The sequence below is a fragment of the Erinaceus europaeus genome, chromosome 16 (genome assembly GCF_950295315.1).
Source record: "Erinaceus europaeus chromosome 16, mEriEur2.1, whole genome shotgun sequence".
In the NCBI taxonomy this organism is placed as follows: domain Eukaryota; kingdom Metazoa; phylum Chordata; class Mammalia; order Eulipotyphla; family Erinaceidae; genus Erinaceus; species Erinaceus europaeus.
Window position 1 is genome coordinate 7350672 of NC_080177.1, and position 20431 is coordinate 7371102.

Sequence of the window (20431 nt, forward strand, 5' to 3'; positions counted from 1 at the left end):
AGTGGTGGATCCCGTTAAACACACAGAGCACTGGGGTTTGAGGCCCTGGTCCCCACCTACAGTAGGAATACTTCACAAGCAGTTTATCAGGTCTGCAGTTGTCCGTCTTTTTCTCTTCCTCCTTCGTTCCTTCTTTCCTCTCTGTCCTGTCTAATAAAATGAAGAAAAACAAATTGAAAAGTAGCTGCCAGGAGTGGTGGATGCTAGAACCAAGCCCTAGTGATAACACTGGATAGAAAGAGAGAGATGGAAAGAGAGATAGATAGAGAGAGAGAGAGAGAGGCCCTGCAGTTCGTCACCTGGGATCACATCCTAAGGAAACAAACACACTCATCCAAAAAGATCTGTGTACACCTATGTTCCCAGCAGCACATTTTTCAATAACCCAAACCTGGAAGCAACCAGGTGTCCAACACCAGATAATTGGCTGAGGAAGTTGTGGTCTGTATATACACAGTCTTTCTCTGTCTGCAGTCCACCATGGGTGAATATTTTGATATACCATTAAAAAGAAAAGGACACGTAGAGATAGGTTACTGTGCTAGAAGACCTGACTTTCAGCCCCAGGTCCCCATCTTCAGGGGTTTCATCAGCTGTGAAGGAGTACTGTGGATGTTTCTCCTTCTCTCTCTGTTTCTTACCAAGTATCAAAAAGAAAGGAAACAAAAAAAGCCCCTGGCAGCAGTGCAATTGGACAGGCACTAAGCCCCCAACAATAACCCTGGTAATACAAAAAATAAAAATCCCACAGGGTTAAATAGCATAATGGTCATACAAAGAAACTCTCATGCCTGAGACCCCACCGTCCCAGGCTCAGTTCCTCAAACTACCATACCAAAACTGACCAGTGCTCTGGTTAAAAATATTAACAATAAAATAAAAAATTCCGATTTTCTACTATGTAAAATTACACTAAAAATTCATGTCATGTGTTTTAAAGCCTCCTCCACCATCCCCAGCATTTCTAGTCTTCCCTTGCCCCAGGAATGGGCAGTTTCAGGACCAGGGTCACTTTTTTCTCTGTGGCCTAGGTGACTTGGGCTCATGTAAATCCAGTGGCCGAAGCCTTCTCCGTATCTGGCAGGAACCTGGCACAGTTTAGCTGCTTGCTAAAGTAGTTTAGTTGAATGAATAAATGAATATAAAACACATTAGGTGGCTTGATTGAATGAATGAGTGAATGAATGAATGAATGAGTGAATGGGTGGATGGTTGTGCACTACATACTTAATATGCATAACCAGCAGGAAGAATTTCTGTGAATGGCATGCCAAAGCGATTGTAATTTTCGTTTTTAGTTTTTTTTAAAAAAAATTTTTATTTATAAAAAGGAAACATTGACTAAACCATAGGATAAGAAGGGTACAACTCCACACAATTCCCACCACCAGAACTCTGTATCCTATCCCCTCCCCTGATAGTTTTCCTATTTTTTATCCCTCTGGGAGCATGGACCCAAGGTCATTATGGGATGCAGAAGGTGGAAGGTCTGGCTTCTATAATTGCTTCCCTGCTGCACATGGGCGTTGACAGGTCGATCCATACTCCCAGCCTGTCTCTCTCTTTCCCTAGTGGGGGAGGGCTCTGGGGAAGCAGAGCTCCAGGACATATTGGCGGGGTTGTCTGTCCAGAGAATTCTGGTCGGCATCATGCTGGCATCTGGAACCTGGTGGCTGAAAAGAGAGTTAACGTACAAAGCCAAACACATTGTTGACCAATCATGAACCTAAGGGCTGGAATTGTGCAGATGAAGAGTTGGGGAGTCCTCCATTTTGTAGATATCTTGTAGGCTTATTTTACTTAAATTCCAAAGGGCCTGTGGCTATAGTTTTTTTTTTTTTTTCCTTTTTCTTTTTGACCCTGAGCCTGCAATCTGATTTGCTGGTGGATCCAAGTTATTGTCTGGGGAGATGCTGTCATGGCTGGGTAAAGGACCAAAAAGCTGGATCAGGGAAGAGAGTAGCTCCCTAATATGGGACAGGGGTATAAATTTTGTTGACTGCATAAATATTGTTGATGTGATCTGGGACCTATTATCAGCTTAGGAGGCTATGTGACCTCTGCCTATGTGACCTCTGCATCCCTCTAGATCTGAGCTCACATTCTGCGGTCATGAGTAGGAACATCCCAAACTGTCCCAATATTGACCCATCTTCCTCAGGTGTAGCATAGAGTATGTTGTCCATTCTCCCTTCAGAGGATGGAACATTCTCTACCACTGTTGATCCAAGTTGAAGGCAAGGTCCTATGGGGGCCCACAGATGGGTCTATTATGTTGTTCCTGACAGAAATGACTGGTAATAATGGAGAGAGGGATTTATTCAAGGTCTAGGAGCCCATCAAGTTTGTTTGGGAATCTCAGGACTCCCCGATTAGGGCCCCAGCTGGTGGAATGGCCTGATAGTGACTAAAGAGTCATTGTTAAAGTCTGCCAGTCTCTTGCCCTTATTTAGCTTTTGCAGTCCTTGCTTTGATGAGGTTACCTTTGGAGTCAGTGAGAGAACTGTAATAGGAAGTAGGTGAGGAGGGTCTAAGTCTATGTAGACACTATTTCATTATGAACTTGATACTGATTCACTACAGACTATTGTGCACTTTTGCTTTCAGGTATATATTTTGCCCTAGGTATATATTTTGCCCTAATTTATGGATACATATGAACATATGCTCTATCTTATGGGACCTGGTCTATATCTAGGTTTTGGGACTTTGTTAGGAAGTGAACCTCCTGGAATGGAATTAGAGAATACCATGAAAGGAAAGGTCTCACTCTAGTAATGAGGGTGAAGTGTTGACATTCCATGCCTGACTTCTTTGGACACAGTCTGAAGTGAAGCATGCTGAGGTGGTATTCATTGCACTGATTAGCTTGAGATCGGCAGATGCAATATCATTTGGTATGAATTGAGAGAAGCATGCAGGAAAGTGAGCCCCATCCTAGAGGTTCCAGGACTGGAGGAAATATAGGCTCTAAGGAGGAAGCAGGAGGTTCCTGCTGTCTTAGGGTTTAAGAAGACAATAGATAGTTATTGCTATAATCACATTATTTGGCAATTGGGCTAACTTTGAAAAATCCCTTTGTTAGGATTTGCTGTATCGTACACAACATCACCATAATTTATGTCCTTTGACATTATTTGTATATAGCTGTGCCACCGGTTGCTTCTGTTCTCCCTGGACTAAGTTTTTAAGAGAGTCAACATATCAAAGACTCAGCCTATGTATTAAAAAGACGCAGTCTGTGCTTTAAAAAGTTTGAGACAGTCAATCAGTCTTTCCCCTCTCATATTACTTAAATAGGAGTGTACATAAACACCATCCCCACCACCAAAAGACTGTGTCCATCCCAGCCCCCTTCCCCCCCCCCCCACACACACACTTAATTTTGGTCAACTTAAAGACAGAGGGGTGTAAAGGAAAACACATATTATATATATATATATATATATATATATATATATATATATAATAGTAATAATAAAATAGAATAGAGTAAAAAAAAAAAACCCTAACAGTCAGTCTGCAGCTTGGAAAGCTCTGGATTGGCTCAGGCAGTCTGAGCAAAGACAGCCAATTGTAAGAAGTATAAAAAAAAAAAAAAAAAAAAAAAAACTCCAGGTAATCTTTCCCAGGAAGAGGTGAGGCTCTGATTGGTCAGATATTTTGTCACTCAAATAGAGCTCCAGTCACTTAGGACAAAAGAGAAGGAAAGCAAAAAGGAAATGGATTGGAATGACACCCCTGATGAGCCAGGAATCTTGGTAAAGAAAATAGCTCAGTAGGGAGCCTGCCAGGAGTGGCTTTCCAGCCCCTGGGGGCTGGTTCTGGGGTGGGGAGAGGGGTGAGCTCCAGAAATAATCAAATATTGCCTTTCTTTTCCTCCTGGCCTCCGTTATCTAACCCCAGAGTGTGCTATGGGATCCCTCCTTGGCGTCACACTTAGGACCCCTTATTGTCCTGCTGATGGCCCAGTATCCCACCCTATCTAGAGAGTCCTTGGTCACAAGCCGCTGCTTGTTGGAGCTCACTCCAGCAGCTGCCTCCAAGTCATCATCTTGGCTCCACCCCTTTTAGTTTTTGCTTAAATTTTTTTATTATTCATTTTTATTTATTTTCCCTTTTGTTGCCCTTGTTGTTTTATTGTTATTGCGATTACTATTATTGTTGTTGATGTTGTTGTCATTGTTGTATAGGGCAGAGAGAAATGGAGAGAGGAGGGGAAGACAGAGAGGGAGAGAGATAGACACCTGCAGACCTGCTTCACCACCTGTGAAATGACTCCCCTGCAGGTAGGGAGTCAGGGCTCAAACAAGGATTCTTAAGCTGGTCCTTGTGTTTTTGTGCCTTGCGCCACATGTGCTTAACCCACTGTGCTACCACCTGACCCCCGCTATTATAATTTTCTTTTCTCTTTGCCTTCTATAAAATTTAGTGCTTTATACTACACATTATAACTCATTCATTTCCCCACCTTACTTTTAAATTTTTTTTTTTTTCATTTTCCTTCTCTGTGAACTAAATGGCAATAAGGTCAAACTTCTACCATAATAGGACGGACTTGATCATACCCTCAAAACACTCCAGAGATGAGATTCTTCAGGGAATACACTGCTTGTGCTTCAGTGGGAATCTGAGTTTCTGAATCACTGCTAATTATCAGAGAGCAGAAAGAAAGATTCTTTCCTGATCAGTCTATGAACTTGGCAAGAATCTTTACAACTCAGGAACTGGATTTGGATGGACAGAGGTCGGCAATTTATTATTTTTTTGTTTTATCACCCTCAATCACCAAATCAGTGTTGGGTGAAATCTAGAGTCTCTCTCCCAGGGATGCCTTCTCCTTAGAGAAAACAGAGCCTGGGATTCTCAGAGACTGAGGCTCTGCTTCTTTCTCAGAGGAAGACTAACCAGCTCAGCTTCCTCTCTAATGACTCCAAGGTGGCGTGGAGGCTTACGTGTCAATTATTGGCTTGTCAGAAAAGTCAAGAGGTGTTTTTCTATGCTTTCTAGGCAAAAATGTTTCCTGCCTTTTCTGAAAACCCAATATATACATTCTTTTCTAATATGTTTTAATCATCTTTATTTGTTTATTGGATAGAGACAGCCAGAAATTGAGAGGAAGGGGGAAATAGAGAGGGAGAGAGACAGAGAGACATCTGCAGCCCTGCTTCACCACATGTGAGGCTTTCTCCCTGAAAGTGGGGGCTGGGGGCTTGAACCTGGGTTCTTGCACATTGTATCATGTGCACTCAACCAGATGCACCACGACCTGGCCTCTATTCTTCTCTAAAGGCCAGGTATGGCTGTATTATTTTCTTTTTTAATACTATATATATATTTTCTATTTTAATGAGAGAGAAAGGGAGAGAGAAAGGCCTGAGCCCTGCTCAGCTCTGGTTTACAGTGGTACTGGGTTCTGAAGCTGGGACCAGCAAGCCTCAGGCATGAACGTCTTTTGCAGAACCACTGTTCTGTCTCCTCAACCCAATATGGCTGTTTATTTCTTATCTTCAAACTGTACTTGGATAATCTTGTAATTGAGTAAATCATGATTGAATTACTAATAACAAGGGGGGAGCAGGCAGTGGCGCACCTGGTTAAACATACATTTCAGTGCACAGGGACCCAGGTTCAAACCCCTGGTCTCCACCTGCAGGGGGAAAACTTCACGAGTGGTGAAGCAGGGCTGCAGGTGTCTCTCAGTCTCTCTGCCTCTCTGTCTCCCCCTTTCTCTTCTCAATTTCTCTGTCTCTATCCAAAAAAAATAACATTTTTAAAAATATTTATTTATTATCTTTTGTTGCCCTTGTTGTTTTTTATTGTTGTAGCTATTATTCTTGTCATCGTTGTTGGATGATGACAAGAGACAGAGAAGTGGAGAGAGGAGGGGAAGACAGAGAGGGGGAGAGAAAGACAGACACCTGCAGACCTGCTTCACCGCCTGGGAAGCGACTCCCCTGCAGGTGGGGAGCCGGGGGCACGAACTGGGATCTTTCAGCTTGTCTTTGCACTTTGCACCATGTGCTCTTAACCCGCTGCACTACTGCCCGACTCTCAAATAACATTTTTAAAAGAACAATTATTTAAAAAGGAGTAGGAAAAAATGAGGAATAGGAAAACATCAAGACCATCAAACTACCCAGCTGTCTCCCCTCCCCTCCCTTCACCTCCCTTCGCCTCCCTTCCTCTCCTCCCCTCTCCTCTCCCCTCCCCTCCCCTCCCCTCCTCTCCTCTCCTCTCCTCTCCCCTCCCTTCCTCTCCTCTCCCTTCCTCTCCTCCCCTCCCCTCTCCTCCCCTCTCCTCTCCTTTCCCCTCCCCTCCCTTCCTCTCCCCTCCTCTCCTCTCCTCTCCTCTCCTCCCCCCTCCCTCCCCTCCCTCCCCTCCCCTTCCCTGCCTTCCCCTCCCCTCCCCTCCCCTCCTCTCCTCTCCTCTCCCCTCCTCTCCTCTCCTCTCCCCTCCCTTCCTCTCCTCTCCCCTCCCCTCCCTTCCTCTCCTCCCCTCCCCTCTCCTCCCCTCCCCTCTCCTCTCCTCTCCTCTCCTCTTTTCTCCTCTCCCCTCCTCTCCTCTCCTCTTTTTTCCTCTCCTCTCCTCTTTTCTCCTCTCCTCTCCTCTTTTCTCCTCTCCTCTCCTCTTTTCTCCTCTCCTCTCCTCTCCTCTCCTCTTTTCTCCTCTCCTCTCCTCTCCTCTCCCTTTCCTCTCCTCTCCTCTTCTCTCCTATCCTCTCCTCTCCTCTTTTCTCCTCTCCTCTCCTCTCCTCTCCTCTCCTCTCCCTTCCTCTCCTCTCCTCTTTTCTCCTCTCCTCTCCTCTCCTGTCATAGCCTCTAGTCTTACCTCTATGTAAACTTCAAGTCTGTGATACCTGGGCAGCAGCTGTTGCCCTGTTTGCTCAGTCCTCAAACCCTTGTGAAGAAGACCTGCACTTTCACCACTGTGTGAAGAAGGATACAGAAATCAGCAAGGTTTCCAGAAAACAAAGGTCAGGCATGTAGCTGACAGTGTGGCACAAGTACTGCATGAAGCACTTGGAGAGACAGGGGAGAGAGAGAGAGAGAGGCTGCGGAGATAGCTCAGCCTGTAGAGCACACACCCTGCTGTATTTGAGGCCCACCACATGCCAAAACCATGGATGGCGTCCGAGGGAGCTCCAACAGTGGTGAAGTGGTTTGTTTTTCTCTTCATCTCTCCTCTCTTTCTCCTAAAAAATAAAAGTAAAAAGAGGAGATGGAGTCAGGGGCTGACCAAACAGCTTACCTTGACAGTGTTCTTATTTTGCTGTGTGCTACCCAGGTTTGCACCTGATTGAACGGTACTGTGGCGTTTTTCACATTCATCTCTCTCTCTCCCTCTTTCCTTCTTTCTGTCTGTCTGTCAGGGGAAAAAAAAAGGAAAGTGAAGCGGTGCAGGCCCATTGATTATAGGGGATTTTGGTCTGCTTCTAATTTTGCTTCTACGACCTTCTGTTCTGATCATCATGTTAGGTTCCCCTGCATTGCTTGCTGCTGTGGTCTATTTACATAATCATTGTTTTGCCTGAGACCCGCACTGGTTTAATCCCCACTGGTTTGCGCTCTTTTTCCACTCCGCCCCCTCTCCTAGTCACAGCCTGTTTCCCACCGTTTAATCCCCACTTATTTGTGCACTATTTTCCTTCTCCCCACCCCCTATCCTACATACTTCCTCTTCCTGACACTTCCGCCTCAGGAGATATAAAGGACAGGATTTTCTAATGAATGGAGATTAGATAGTTTGCACTGCATGCTCGCTCATCAATAAAGATTGAACTGTGCTCCCAGCTCAGCCATGAGTCCCTGGTCATCTCTCTCCCACCCGAGAAGCTAGCCCAGCATCTGGTGCCCGAACAGGGACCGGCAAGGAGAGAGTGGGCCAGGAGTATGTTCAGTGGTACCAGGCCAGCTCAGAAGCCCTCACTCATTCCCTGACATCACCTTAAAAATGGAGGGAGGATGGCAAAGGAAGTGTGGGGATTGTGCAGTGGACAAAGCTCGGTCGGTCAGATGATTTCGAGCAAGTGACATTTCAGCTCCTGCATGGAAGGTGGACAGAAACCATCCAGCGAGGTGGGGATGAGTCAAGGTTTGCAAACCCCTTAGAGTCTGTAATGAGCAGCTTTGGCCACATATGAGATCATGAAATCAGATGCTGTTGTTCACTGCTCGCCTCAGGTGGGAGTTTGTTGTCTCAGTCTAGAATTAAGTCATCGTAATCAGCCTGCCCCCCACCCCCATCACTCACAGGTGCATGTCCTCAGTAAAAGATGCTGTGAGTGGGCAGCAGCCCTCTTAGTTAGTTGTCATTACCGATGGATAAACTGAGGTGATGGGCGATTGGATTAATGTCTCAGAGCCAATTGCAAGAGATGCTATGGAGTCCGAAATGAAAACTGCACCGTCTTTCAGAATCAAGGCTCTCCACAGCTAGACTAGTCCACAGACACCACAGGCAGAAAGCTTCTTCTGCTTCCTTGTAGATTTGTAATTTCTAATACAGTGCTAAGTAAATCAGTCCCCAATAAAGGCTTACCATTTAATCAGGTTAGATTTACTTATCCCATTGCCAAGGGTCTTTATTTAATTGAAAACCAGATGGGCTGGAGCGAGGCTTACTGATTGAACCCTGTATTAGGGCGGCAGTGAGATCGAAAGATACTGAAACCACCTGGCGGAAAATCTCCCCTTTGCCTTCTTGCCTAATCCCAGACAATCTCCATGGCATTTCTGAGAGAACTCATTGCCATTCATTCCTCCTGAATTTACAGGGGAGCTTCCACATGCCTCTTACCTTTCTAAGCCTGGAGGATTCAGCAGGAGCCCAACAGGCAAAACCCAGCCCTCCTGGGGCTGTCATTGTTGTTATGTAATATGTGACATGCTTGGCCCAGTGCCCACAGCATCTGCTAAGTGTGTTATTATATGAGGTTGCTGTCTAGTGGTGTGTTTTGTTTTGTTTTCTTGTAAGCGGGGGTGGCAAATTTCCAGTGTATTGAAGAGGCATATCAAGTGAGAGGACAGAAAAGAATTTGTAGGTGCTGAGGAAAATAAGTTCATAGGACATGTGGCTTTTGGAGGCCTTACTAATAATGACCACCGTTGACTCAGTCCAACTCCAGATAGCCTCTGCTTTTTTAAAAATTATTTTTTATATAAAATGGAAATATTGACAAGACCATAGGATAAGAGGGGTACAATTGCACACAATTCCCATTACCAGAACTCCGTATCCCATCCTCCTCCCTTGATAGCTTCTCTATTCTTTATTCTTCTGGGAGCATGGACCCCAAGTCATTATGGGATGCAAAAGGGTTTAAGGTCTGGTCTCTGTAATTGCTTCTCCTTTGAACATGGGTGTTGGAAGGTTGATCCATACTCCCGGTCTGTCTCTCTCTTTCCCTAATGGGGCAGGGATCTGGGGAGGCAGGGCTACAGGACATATGTTGGGGTCCTCTGTCCAAGGAAGTCGGGTTGGCATCATGGTATCATTTGGAACCTGGTGGCTGAAAAAGAGTTAAGATATAATGCAGAGCAAATTGTTGACTACTCATGAACCTAGAGGCATGAATAGTGAAGATGAAGATTGGGGTCTCTGTTTTGGAAAAACCTTGTAGGTGTATTTTAGGTATATTCCAAAGGGCCCATGACTTTACTAGGTTTTGCCTGCGTCTGACGTCTATTATGCAGGTGGACCCAGGTTATTGTCTGGGGAGATGATGTCATAGTTGGAAAAAGGACTAGAAAGCTGGATCAGGGAAGAGAGTAGTTCCCAAACATGGGAAAGTATATAAATATTGTTAACTGTAAACCCCACAGCTTTGATCTGGGGGGCCTCTGCTTTTAACATAGCCAGAATTCTCTTTGAGCATTGGACTGACATTTTTTTTTTCTACCTTTCTTCCCTTCTTTTTCTCTCTTTCCTTTTTTCTTTATTCCTTCTTCCCCTTCCTTCCTTCCTTCCTTCCTTCCTTCCTTCCTTCCTTCCTTTATTTCTTTCACCTCCAGTGTTATTGCTGGGGCTCAGTGCCAGCACTTCAAATCCACTGCTCCTGGTGGCCATTTTCTTCACTTTATTTGACAGGACAGAGAGAAATTGAGAGAAGAAAGGGAGACAGAGAGAGAGGGAGAGAGAGATAGAGAGAGAGAGAGAAAGACAGACACCTGGAGACCTGCTTCACCACTTGTGAAGTGACCCCCCTGCAGGAGGGGAGCTGGGGGCTTGAACCTGGATCCTTGCACAGGTCCTTGAGATTAGTACTATGTGTGCTTAGCTGGGTCGGATACACCATTGCCTGGCCCCCTGGATTAACAGTTTTTTAGGGAGCCAGGCAGTAGCACAGTGGGTTAAGCACATGTGGCACAAAGCGCAAGCAAGGACTGGCTTAAGGACCCCGGTTCAGGCCCCCGGCTCCCCACCTGCAGGGGAGTCACTTCACAGGCGGTGAAGCAGGTCTGCAGGCATCTTTCTCTCCCTCTCTGTCTTCCCTTCCTCTCTCCATTTCTCTCTGTCTTATCCAATAACAACAACATCAGTGGCAAAAATAACAATAAGGATAACAACAAGGACAACAAAATTGGAGAAAAAAACCCCACATTTTATTATACTGTGCATTTTAGTGGTAGCACAGGTCTGCATGCTTTTTTCTTTCTATAAAATAGATGTGTTAGAATTCAAGGTTATCTGATCTCTACCTGTCTCTGTAGCAAGAAACCAGCCATATACAATCTGTCAATGAATGGGAACATCCATGGCTCAATAAAACTTTATTTATAACCTCAGGCATTCAGTCCATAGCTCTGTTTCAGAAGAAAGTAAGCATTCTGTGATGGAGAACACAGTGCTGTGGCTTTACTTTTGAAATGCAAAGAAAATGAAATGAAAATGAATGTGACAAAATAAAATCAACTTATCTTACAATCCCAATACGCTTTTCAGCCTGGGTTGAATTCTTGGTGGCAAAGTTTTCTGTGTGTGCTGCAGATACTTTCTCGATTGATTCAAGATATGGAAAACCTTTAGGAAGGCCCCCCCCCCCAAGAAAAAAAGGGGCATTTTCCTGAGAGATAATCAGAGAATTGTCCCTCTGGTAATGAATATATGGCAGAGGGGCAGATTTCTAGCAGTGAGGTCCTTACAATATTGAAATAGATTACCCACTCAGGGAGGGTTGTAGCTGGAAAGGGGTTCCCTTCAGGAGAGAGATTAAGCTCTAGCTAGGCCTCACTCTGGCAGTTAGTCAACACACAATTAAAACCACTCACTGATTAAAAAGCCGATTCTCTTTTTCCACATTTTGTCTGAAAGTCTTCCTTTTGAATCTGTCCAGAAAGTAGGCAGTGAATGGACGGGTGGAGTTTGTCTGTTCTACCCTGGCTGTGTCAATCAGCTGTATAATATGAGCAAGCTGGAATGGAAATCTGTCAATTGCAAAGAATGAGGAGGAAGCCACTCTGAAAATAAAGAGTCAGCAAGCGCTCTCTACTGTCTTTCAAGAAATGAAATTGTATTCAAGAGGCCAAAAGTGCCACGGGGTAATAGGACCCACTGTAGCCAACACCCCTATCCCAGATAAAAGTCCATTTTAATAGGTCTATCAATCGTTTGTAGATTTTAGGTGCTTCCAAAGTGCTTCAGGGTGTTCGACAACTTTTTCTTCACTTTAGCTTTTCTGCTTTCTCTCTGAAGAACTGTTTTAAACCAATAACCCATGTTCCAATCTATTCTGATCTCAAGGATGTCTGATTTAATATGATTTTCTCCACCAGCTTGCCCAAGGTGAGGAATAATTTACTTTGTCAGAGCAAAAGAACAAAGGATGAAAAAAAAAATTTTGTTTGGGGGGGGGGGATAGCAAATAGTGGATTTCCTTTTAAAAGATACAATAATGGAAGCACTGTAGTTTTACAGGGGTTGGCACAACTGCCCCGCACCCATCTTTAAGCATCTCCGTTCCTTCTGTCATCAGTGGTCTTAAGCCTTTTGTGAATTTGTTCATCTAGGCAGTCATGCAGAAAACCTGTTTTCTTCTCTCTCGGTGGTCTCGTAGGCTTTTAGATCTGCTTGATGGGTGTATTAGGAACAAACAGAGCAGAGGTGATTCCAGACCATTGGCTAGAACAAGGTATTACTTCTGTGATGCTATAAATGGTTAAACACACGCCCACTGTAAAAATGAATGTAGCCAAGGCCAAGGTGGAGGGATGCGGACTGTTCGGTGACCTTGCCCGGGAAGGTTTGTATGAGAGGAGGTCAGGAGTCCAGCCAGGCTTAGTATATTCTCCTAGGACTGAAAGGAGTCTGAAGCAAGAACCCAGAGCATACGACTTTTCTATCAAGGCTACTTCTATCTCCTCCCTCTCTCTCTTTCTCTCTCTCTCTCTCTCTCTCTCTCTCCCCTCTCAGCTGTTCTTAGATAAAGGTCTACTCTTCATTCAGAGAAAGTGCATTGTTTTTTTAAAATTTTTTTTAAAGAAAGGATAAATTAACAAAACCATAGGATAGGAGGGGTACAACTTCACACAATTCCCACCACCGGATCTCTATATCCCACCCCCTCCCCTGATAGCTTTCCCATTCTCTATCCCTCTGGGAGCATGGACCCAGGGTCATTGTGGGGTGTAGAAGGTGGAAGGTCTGGCTTCTGTAATTGCTTCCCCGCTGAACATGGGCGTTGACTGGTCGGTCCATACTCCCAGTCTGCCTCTCTCTTTCCCTAGTAGGGTGGGTCTCTGGGGAAGCAGAGCTCCAGGACACATTGTTGGGGTCCTCAGTCCAGGGAAGTCTGGTCAGCATCATGCTGGCATCCGGAACCTGGTACCCGAAAAGAGTTTACATACAAAACCGAACAAATTGTTGAACAATCATGGACCTAAAGGCTGGAATAGTGCAGATGAAGTGTTGGGGGGTATACTCTGCAGACTCTCGTGTACTTCTGCTTTCAGGTATATATGTTTCCCTGGTTTATGGACACGTGTGAACATATGCTCTATCTCAGGGGACCTGGTCTATATCTAGGTTTGGGGACTTTGTTTTAAAGCTGTTACAAAAGTTTGAAGGACCCAGGGTCTGTACATCCTGGGAAAAATGTAAATGACAGTCATGACAAAAAAAAAGAAAGAAAGAAAGAAAGAAAGAAAAAAAGAAAGAAAACCTTTTCATTATTAAATGAGTAGTTAGGTTCCTTTACAAAACTGAAAGCATTTGTAAAGGTGGGCATGGAGGAAAGTGGGACTGATCTAGAATTGCTAGGGAAGGCTTCATGGAGGAGGTGTGATTTAACCAAGACCTTAATGGTTGAAGAGAATCTGAGTGGATAGGGAGGGTAGAAGGCACAGATGGTGAGAGTTTTAAATTCCTGGCAAGTAGTTGTACATTTCTGTTGCTGCTGTGGGTTTGTTTGGTTTAGCCCTTGCTTGGTATGTGGCAGGTATTGAACAAATGGGGGCTGGGTAGTGGCTCACTCAGTTAAGGGCACATATTACCATGCATAAGGATATGGGTTCAAGTCCCTGCTCCCCGCTTGCAGTAGGGGCATACTTCACGCACAATGAAGCAGGTCTGCAGGTGTCTTTCTCCCTCTCTATCTCCCCTTACCTCATTTTATCTCTGTCCTGTTAAATAATAATTAAAAAAAGAAAGGAGAAAATCACCACCAGGAGCAGTGGATTTGTAGTGTAGGCACTGAACCCCAGCGATAATCCTGGTGCCAATAAAAACAGAAAGAAAGAGCAAATGGTTTCTTTTCTCTCCTTTTATGAACTAAGTCTGTACCATTCCACGTGAAACTGAATTAATTTCTGGACTGTCTCACAATTGCAAGGGAATTCTTCTCTTTCCAATGGCTTGGTAAGTACTTTGTGGAGGGAAGGCTCATATGTAATATTTCCACATCCTTGAAAAGTAACCCCCTGGAATAGATGCTGTGTAAACACTGTGAACAAGATGTCACCAGTCACTGGGTAGTGAAGGGTGAGTTTGAACTGGGACCTGGTGGTGATGTACCTGGTTCAGTGTACATATTACAGAGCTCAAGGACCCAAGTTCAAGATCCTGGTCCCCACCTTCAGGGGGAAAGTTTCAGGACTGGTGAAGCAGGGGTACAGGTGTCTCTCTCCCTCTCTAACTCCCCTCTCCCCTCTATGTCTCCAATACTAATACTAATACTAATATTAATACTAATACTAATAATAGAATCTGAAGTCAGGCCTCTCCTGCAGAGTCTGACAGTGTCCTCGGTGTTAAGCTTCCTCCCTGTAGGCAAACCTTCCTGGGTGACCAAGTGTGAACAGGCATCTGCTTTCAGAGGAGGAGCTATGAGAAAGTAAAGACCTAGACTGGAGGGGAGAATACCTTCAGGGCAGCTAAGGAGTGAGGCTGCATTCCCTAGATGTGGTGGCATGCGTGGTGAAGGATTATGAAAATCTGGCTTCATCAGATGTCATGGGAGCTACACATGTTTATCTGCTGGAGGGAGAGCGGTGCCCTGAGATTAATTAATTAATTAGACAAACACTTCCTGAGCAAACGTTGTATGCCAGGTTCAATCTGTGGAGCAAATTGTACATTTTCCCCCCCTATTGTCTGTGGGCTGTAGTCTTTGGGGGTGGAGGGGAGGGAGTTAAATACTCTCATAAAGACTGTGCATAATTGCCTGTGGTGGAATGGCAGAGTGCAAGGCAAGAAAGCATGAGGTTCTCGGTTCACTCCCCGGCACTGCATGTGCCAGAGTGATGCTATAATTCTCTCTCTCTCTGTCTCTCTCTCTCTCTCTCATTGTCACCAGGGTTATCACTAGGACTCAGTGTCAGCACTAGGAATCTGCCTCTCCCGGTGGCCATTTTTTCCCACTTTTTTTTTTCTTTTCTATTTTTACTTGATAGACCAGAGAAATTGAGAGAAGGTAGGGAATATAGAGAGGGTGAGAGAAAGAGAGACACCTGCAGACTTATTTCACCACTTGTGAAGCACCCCCCCACACACTGCAGGTGGGGATCCCTGAGGCTCAAACCCCAGGTAGGCCTGTGCATGCTGATAGGTATACCATCATGCAGCCCACTACTCACTCTATCTCTGAGTCATTCATTTTTTTTAAAAGGACAATGAATGGGTAAATGTAAACTCTAGGTTACAATCTACAGGGAAGAGGTAGGGTTCCCTTAAGAGAGGGCTTTCTACAGAGGAACAGCACATGCAAAGTCCCTGGGGAAGGAGGAAAAGGACTTTCTGAACTGCGAAAAGAGATAGCCTTTCTTAGTCTCCGGTACGTTTCCGCCCAGGAAGACCTACCTGCGAACAAGCCCTGGCCCTCTCAACTTACATTGAAAATGGATTCCAGAAGAATTTAAAGACGGGTGCTGTCTTTGTTGATCTCACAGCAGCCTATGACACGGTCTGGCACCGTAGTCTCCTAGTCAAGATCTCAAGATGCCTGCCTCCATGGGTGGCCAACACTATATCGTTTCTTCTCCAAAACAGAAGATTCCAGGTGCATCTGGGTGACAAGTCTAGCAGATGGAGACCTGCCTCAAGTGGCCTCCCCCAGGGCTCTGTTCTGGCTCCTACGCTATTTAATATTTACATCAATGACCTCCCAGAAACTTCTTCAAGGAAGTTCATCTACGCCGATGACATCTGCTGTGCAACTCAGGCATCCAAGTTCGACATCCTCGAGGAAACACTCACGAAAGACATGTCTCTGATATCTGATTACTGTAAAAAATGGCGACTAATCCCTAGCACTGCAAAAAACGGTATCATCTGTTTTCCATCTACACCATGCCTCGGCCTCGCGTGAGCTTAATGTGCAGCTTGACGACACGAGAATCCGGCATTCAGAAGCCCAGCCAGTCTATCTTGGCGTTACTCTCGACCGCACCCTGTCATTTCACGAACATCTCATAAAAACTGCAGCAAAGGTGGGCGTGAGGAATCACATCATTGCAAGACTGGCCAGCTCCTCATGGGGCGCAAGCGCTTCCACACTACGATCATCATCTCTGGCATTATGCTATTTCACTGCAGAATACTGTACCCCAGGATGGTTCCGTAGCCCCCATGTCCACTTGGTCGATTCCAAATTATATTCCTCCATGAGGATCATTTCTGGAACCATCCGTTCCACCCCGGTTCCATGGCTGCCAGTTCTTAGCAACATCGCCCCGCCAGATATTTGTCAGGATGCGGCATCATCTAAGTTCATTTCCCACGTCTACGCTCGACCGGACCTGCCAATATACGCAGATATCTTCGCCCACCCTGTCCAACGCTTGACGTCTCGTCACCCAATCTGGTCCCCTACGCCTACACTGAACTTCTCTGTTCCAGACTCTTGGAAACAGAGTTGGCAGTCAGCCGAGGTAAAGAACAAACACCTCATCACAGACCCCTGCAAGCGTCAACCCGGCTTTGACCTAGCACGTTATGATCAGGCCCTCCTCAATCGCTACCGAACAGGCCATGGCCGGTGCGCCACTATGTTCCATCGCTGGGGAGCCAGAGACGACCCGAACTGCCCCTGCGGCTCCAGACAGACTGTGACCCACATAGTCAACGACTGCCACCTCTCCAGATTCAAAGGAGGTCTCGAAACTTGACATCAGGCTCAACCTGACGCTGTTGTCTGGCTACGGAAGAAGGGCAAACGCTAGAAGAAGAAGAAGTCTCCGGTAGAGGGAAAGGAATATCCGGGTGGGTGAGCTCTAGTTAAAGGTACAGGCAAGAACTAAATCCTTTTTTTTTTTTTTTTGCTTCCAGGGTTATCACTGGGGCTCAGTGGCTGCACTACGAATCCACTGCTCCTGGAGGCTATTTTTCCCATTTTGTTGCCCTTGTTATTGTGCTTCTTGTAGTTGTTATTGTTGTCATAGCTGTTGTTGTTATTGGATAGGACAAAGAGAAATGGAGAGAGGAGGGGAAGACAGAGAGGAGGAGAGAAAGACAGACACCTGCAGACCTGCCTCACTGTTTGCGAAACAACTTCCTGCAGGTGGGGAGCCGGGGACTCCAACCGGGATCCTTATGCCCCCCCCCTTGCACTTCATGCCATGTTTGCTTAACCCGCTGCACTACTGCCAGACTCCCAGGAACTAAATCTTGGGACCTTCTCAATCATGGAAAGATGTCCCTCTTGGTCTAGTCCCATGATCCTCTGCTGCACGGGTGACTGTCCACTAAGCGTTGGGTGATGAAACTCAGTGTAGCTGCTGCCAGTGACCACTCCCCAACCCCACAATGTTCCCTCAGAAGGCAGAGGTGCCACTGTCCTCCTGTGGTGCCGGCAAGCTGTTGACACAGCCTGGGAAGGTTCAGAGCCTTCAGCAGACATGTCAGAGTTGGTGCTCCCATGGAAATCTCCGGAGCCTCCAGGCCGCCGGGCCCCGTCCTAATAGAAACCAGCTCGGAGGCGGTGGTGGCTCTGTTAACTTTCTGCACTCCTTCCATGACCTGTGTGCATAGCGTGAAGGAGCTTTGATGTGACTGGGGAGAACAGAAGGCTATTTTGTGCATAGCCGACCGTGAGGGGACTGCTGGTTCTGCAGTGAGGAGGCTCAGAAGCTGGCAGGTGAGGTGGGGGGTGGGGGTGGGGCGGGGCAGTGAGAACAGGTGCATCTGCCCACTTGCCCCACCTCTGCCTGCCTCCTTCAGAAAATGGACTTCCATCCTTCCTCCCTCCCTCCCTCCCTCCCTCCCTTCCTTCCTTCCTTCCTTCCTTCTTCTCTCCCTTCTACCTCCCTCCCTCCCTTCCTTCCTTCCTTCCTTCCTTCCATCCTTTCTCATATATATAAAATCTTTTTCTCCAGGGTTATCTCTGGGGCTAGGTGCCTGCGCTAGGAATCCACTGCTCCTGTGGCCACTTTCTTGATTTTTTTTTCTTAGGACAAAGAGAAATTGAAAGAAGATGGAGAGATAAAAAGGGAGAGGGAGAGAGAGAGAGAGAGAGAGAGAGGTCAGGTGGTGGCACACCTGGTTGAGCACACATGTTACAATGCACAAGGACCCAGGTTCAAGTCCTACCTGCAAGGGGAAAGCTTCACATGTGGTGAAGCAGTGCTGCCGGTGTCTCTCTCCCTCTCTCCCTCACCTCCCCCCTACCTCTTGATTTGTGGCTATATCTATCCAATACATAAAGATAATAAGAAGTAAATTAATTTTAATAAAACACCTGCAGACCTGCTTCGCTGCTTGTGAAGTGACCCCTTCTGCAGGTGTGGGGCTGGGAGGCTCGAACCTGGTTCTTTGTGCGTGTGTCCTTGGGCTTAGTACTATGTGTGCTTAAGTGGGTGTGTCACTGTCGGGCCCTAACATTGTCCTTCTTCCCAGTCACACAGAAGTCAGCTTTTATGAACTCAGGGGTGTTCAGGGCTCCAAGGTGATTGCATAGACTTTGTCACTGGCATGGGGAGGACATGAGGAGAGAGAAGTCTTGGCGTTTCTTATCATTCCTCTTTGGTTCCATAAAGCTTGGGGCACCAGGGAGGTCTTTGAAACCAAAGCCTCAGGGCACCTTTTGCCTGTGTAAAAGAACAGGGTGGGGGGACCAGGCTGTCTTCTGCAAGCAAATGATCTCCCTGTCGATTTTGTTAGCTCTTGGCTGCCCGCAGTGTCTGGGTGCTGTCCTGGCGGGTGCCGAGCTGTATAGATGCCGTGGACATTCTGATGGGTCCCAAAGCCTTCTGCACCCATGTGTCGCCTTTGGACCTTTGAGATGTCCTCTAGCCCAGACCCTTCCTGGCACAAGGCAGACAGATGATTTAATAATAATCGACAAGTTTGTAGGATACGGGGGTACAATTCCATACAATTCCTGCCACCAGAGTCCCATATCTTATCCCCCCCCCCATTGGAAGCAGCGTGAGAAGAAGAGACAATCATCATAGCACCTGCCACGTGGGATAGGGGTGTCCCCAAACCTGACTCTTTGCACATGGTAAAGTGTGCACTCTACTGGCTGAGCTATCTCATAGCCCCACCTCCTGAATATGCGCCTCCTGGAAATCTCGAATTCCCCTCTGAATCTCTCCCATTCCCCTCCTTAATATTCTAAATCAAGAGGGATTCTGATCCAACCTGACTGCGAAATAGAAGAATGGAGGTCTCTTACTGGAAACCATCTGTCTCCCGCCCTGTCAGGAGAGTACCAGCTCCATGAGCTGGAGAAGTCTGAGTCAATAAAATAATGTCACAGAGGGGGTCGGGCGGTAGCGCAGCGGTTTAAGCGCACATGGCGCTAAGCACACAGACTGGTGTAAGGATCCCAGTTCAAGTCCCCGGATCCCCACCTGCAGGGGAGTCCCTTCACAAGCAGTGAAGCAGGTCCGCAGGTGTCTGTCTTTCTCTCCTCCTCTTTGTCTTCCCCTCCTCTCTCCATTTTTCTCTGTCCAACAATGATGACAAGAATAACTACAGCAATAAAAAAAACAAGGGTAACCAAATGGAATAAATAAATATTTAAAATAATAATAATAATGTCACAGAGTTGAAGGATGGAGAGGATGACCCTGTCAGAGAAACTGAGAAGCCTCAGGCTTTGTGTTGAAAGAAGGAAAGTGAGGGGTGGGGAGGGCCACTCGTCCAATAGACCCCGATCCACTTTACTCTGCTTGAGGTCCTGGGTTCATTCCCCAGCACCATCTGGGAGAGCCACAGATGGCAGAGCAGTGCTGCAGAATCTCTCTCTCTCCCTCTTTCCCTCTCTCCTTCTCACCCTCTCTCCCTCTCTCTTTCTCTCTCTCTCTGACTGAAAGAGATCAGTCCAGAGAGGCTGCTCAGGGTGGCATACTGAAAAAGTAGAGCCCTGTTTAATTTCCAGGCACCACTGATAAGAGAACGTTGGAGAATCTGTTGGGGTGATCTCCAGAAGAAAGGTAACGGACCAGTTCCTTCTAGAGTAACGACACTGGGGAGTCCTTCAGTGTGCTCAGAACTCGTTTGTTAGCAAGGTGGACATGAGTTAAATAGAAAACCAAACAAAGGGAATTATTATTGAAATATGTCAGAAATTACAGGTTTCTTAAAGATCAGCTTGCCTTTATGGTAAGGGGCTGGTATGACAGGAATTGATGAGATACAAGACAGTTATTCTCCATGACGCAAGCAACTTAATTATCCAAAGGTATTTGAGAGAAGCATAAGGGTTAAACCAGTAGGGTGAGACAGAGAGAAGATGGATATCAAAAGGCCATATAGTTTGGAATTTCTCTTGTCTGGGGTCTGAGGTGTATGATGAAGTGTGTGATAAGGTGTGTTCTTCTGTGTTCAGAAGGTGACTTTGAATAAGTGAATCTGCAGCCATGTGGCCTGCAGTTAATGGAGGGAAGTACTGGGGTTTCTGTGGGCCTGAGAGTCAAGAAGGAAAGAACCAAGTCTGAGCTTCCCCCTTTTTGCTCACCTCGGTTGAGAGAGACTCACCAAGAGGGTATCTTTC

The 20431-nt window shown here is 46.2% G+C and overlaps 1 protein-coding gene across 2 annotated transcripts in view; it reads left to right on the forward strand.

Moving 5' to 3' along the window:
• Positions 1-20431, forward strand: part of RORA (RAR related orphan receptor A) — a 933557-nt gene that overhangs the window by 84103 nt on the left and 829023 nt on the right. The window lies entirely within an intron of this gene.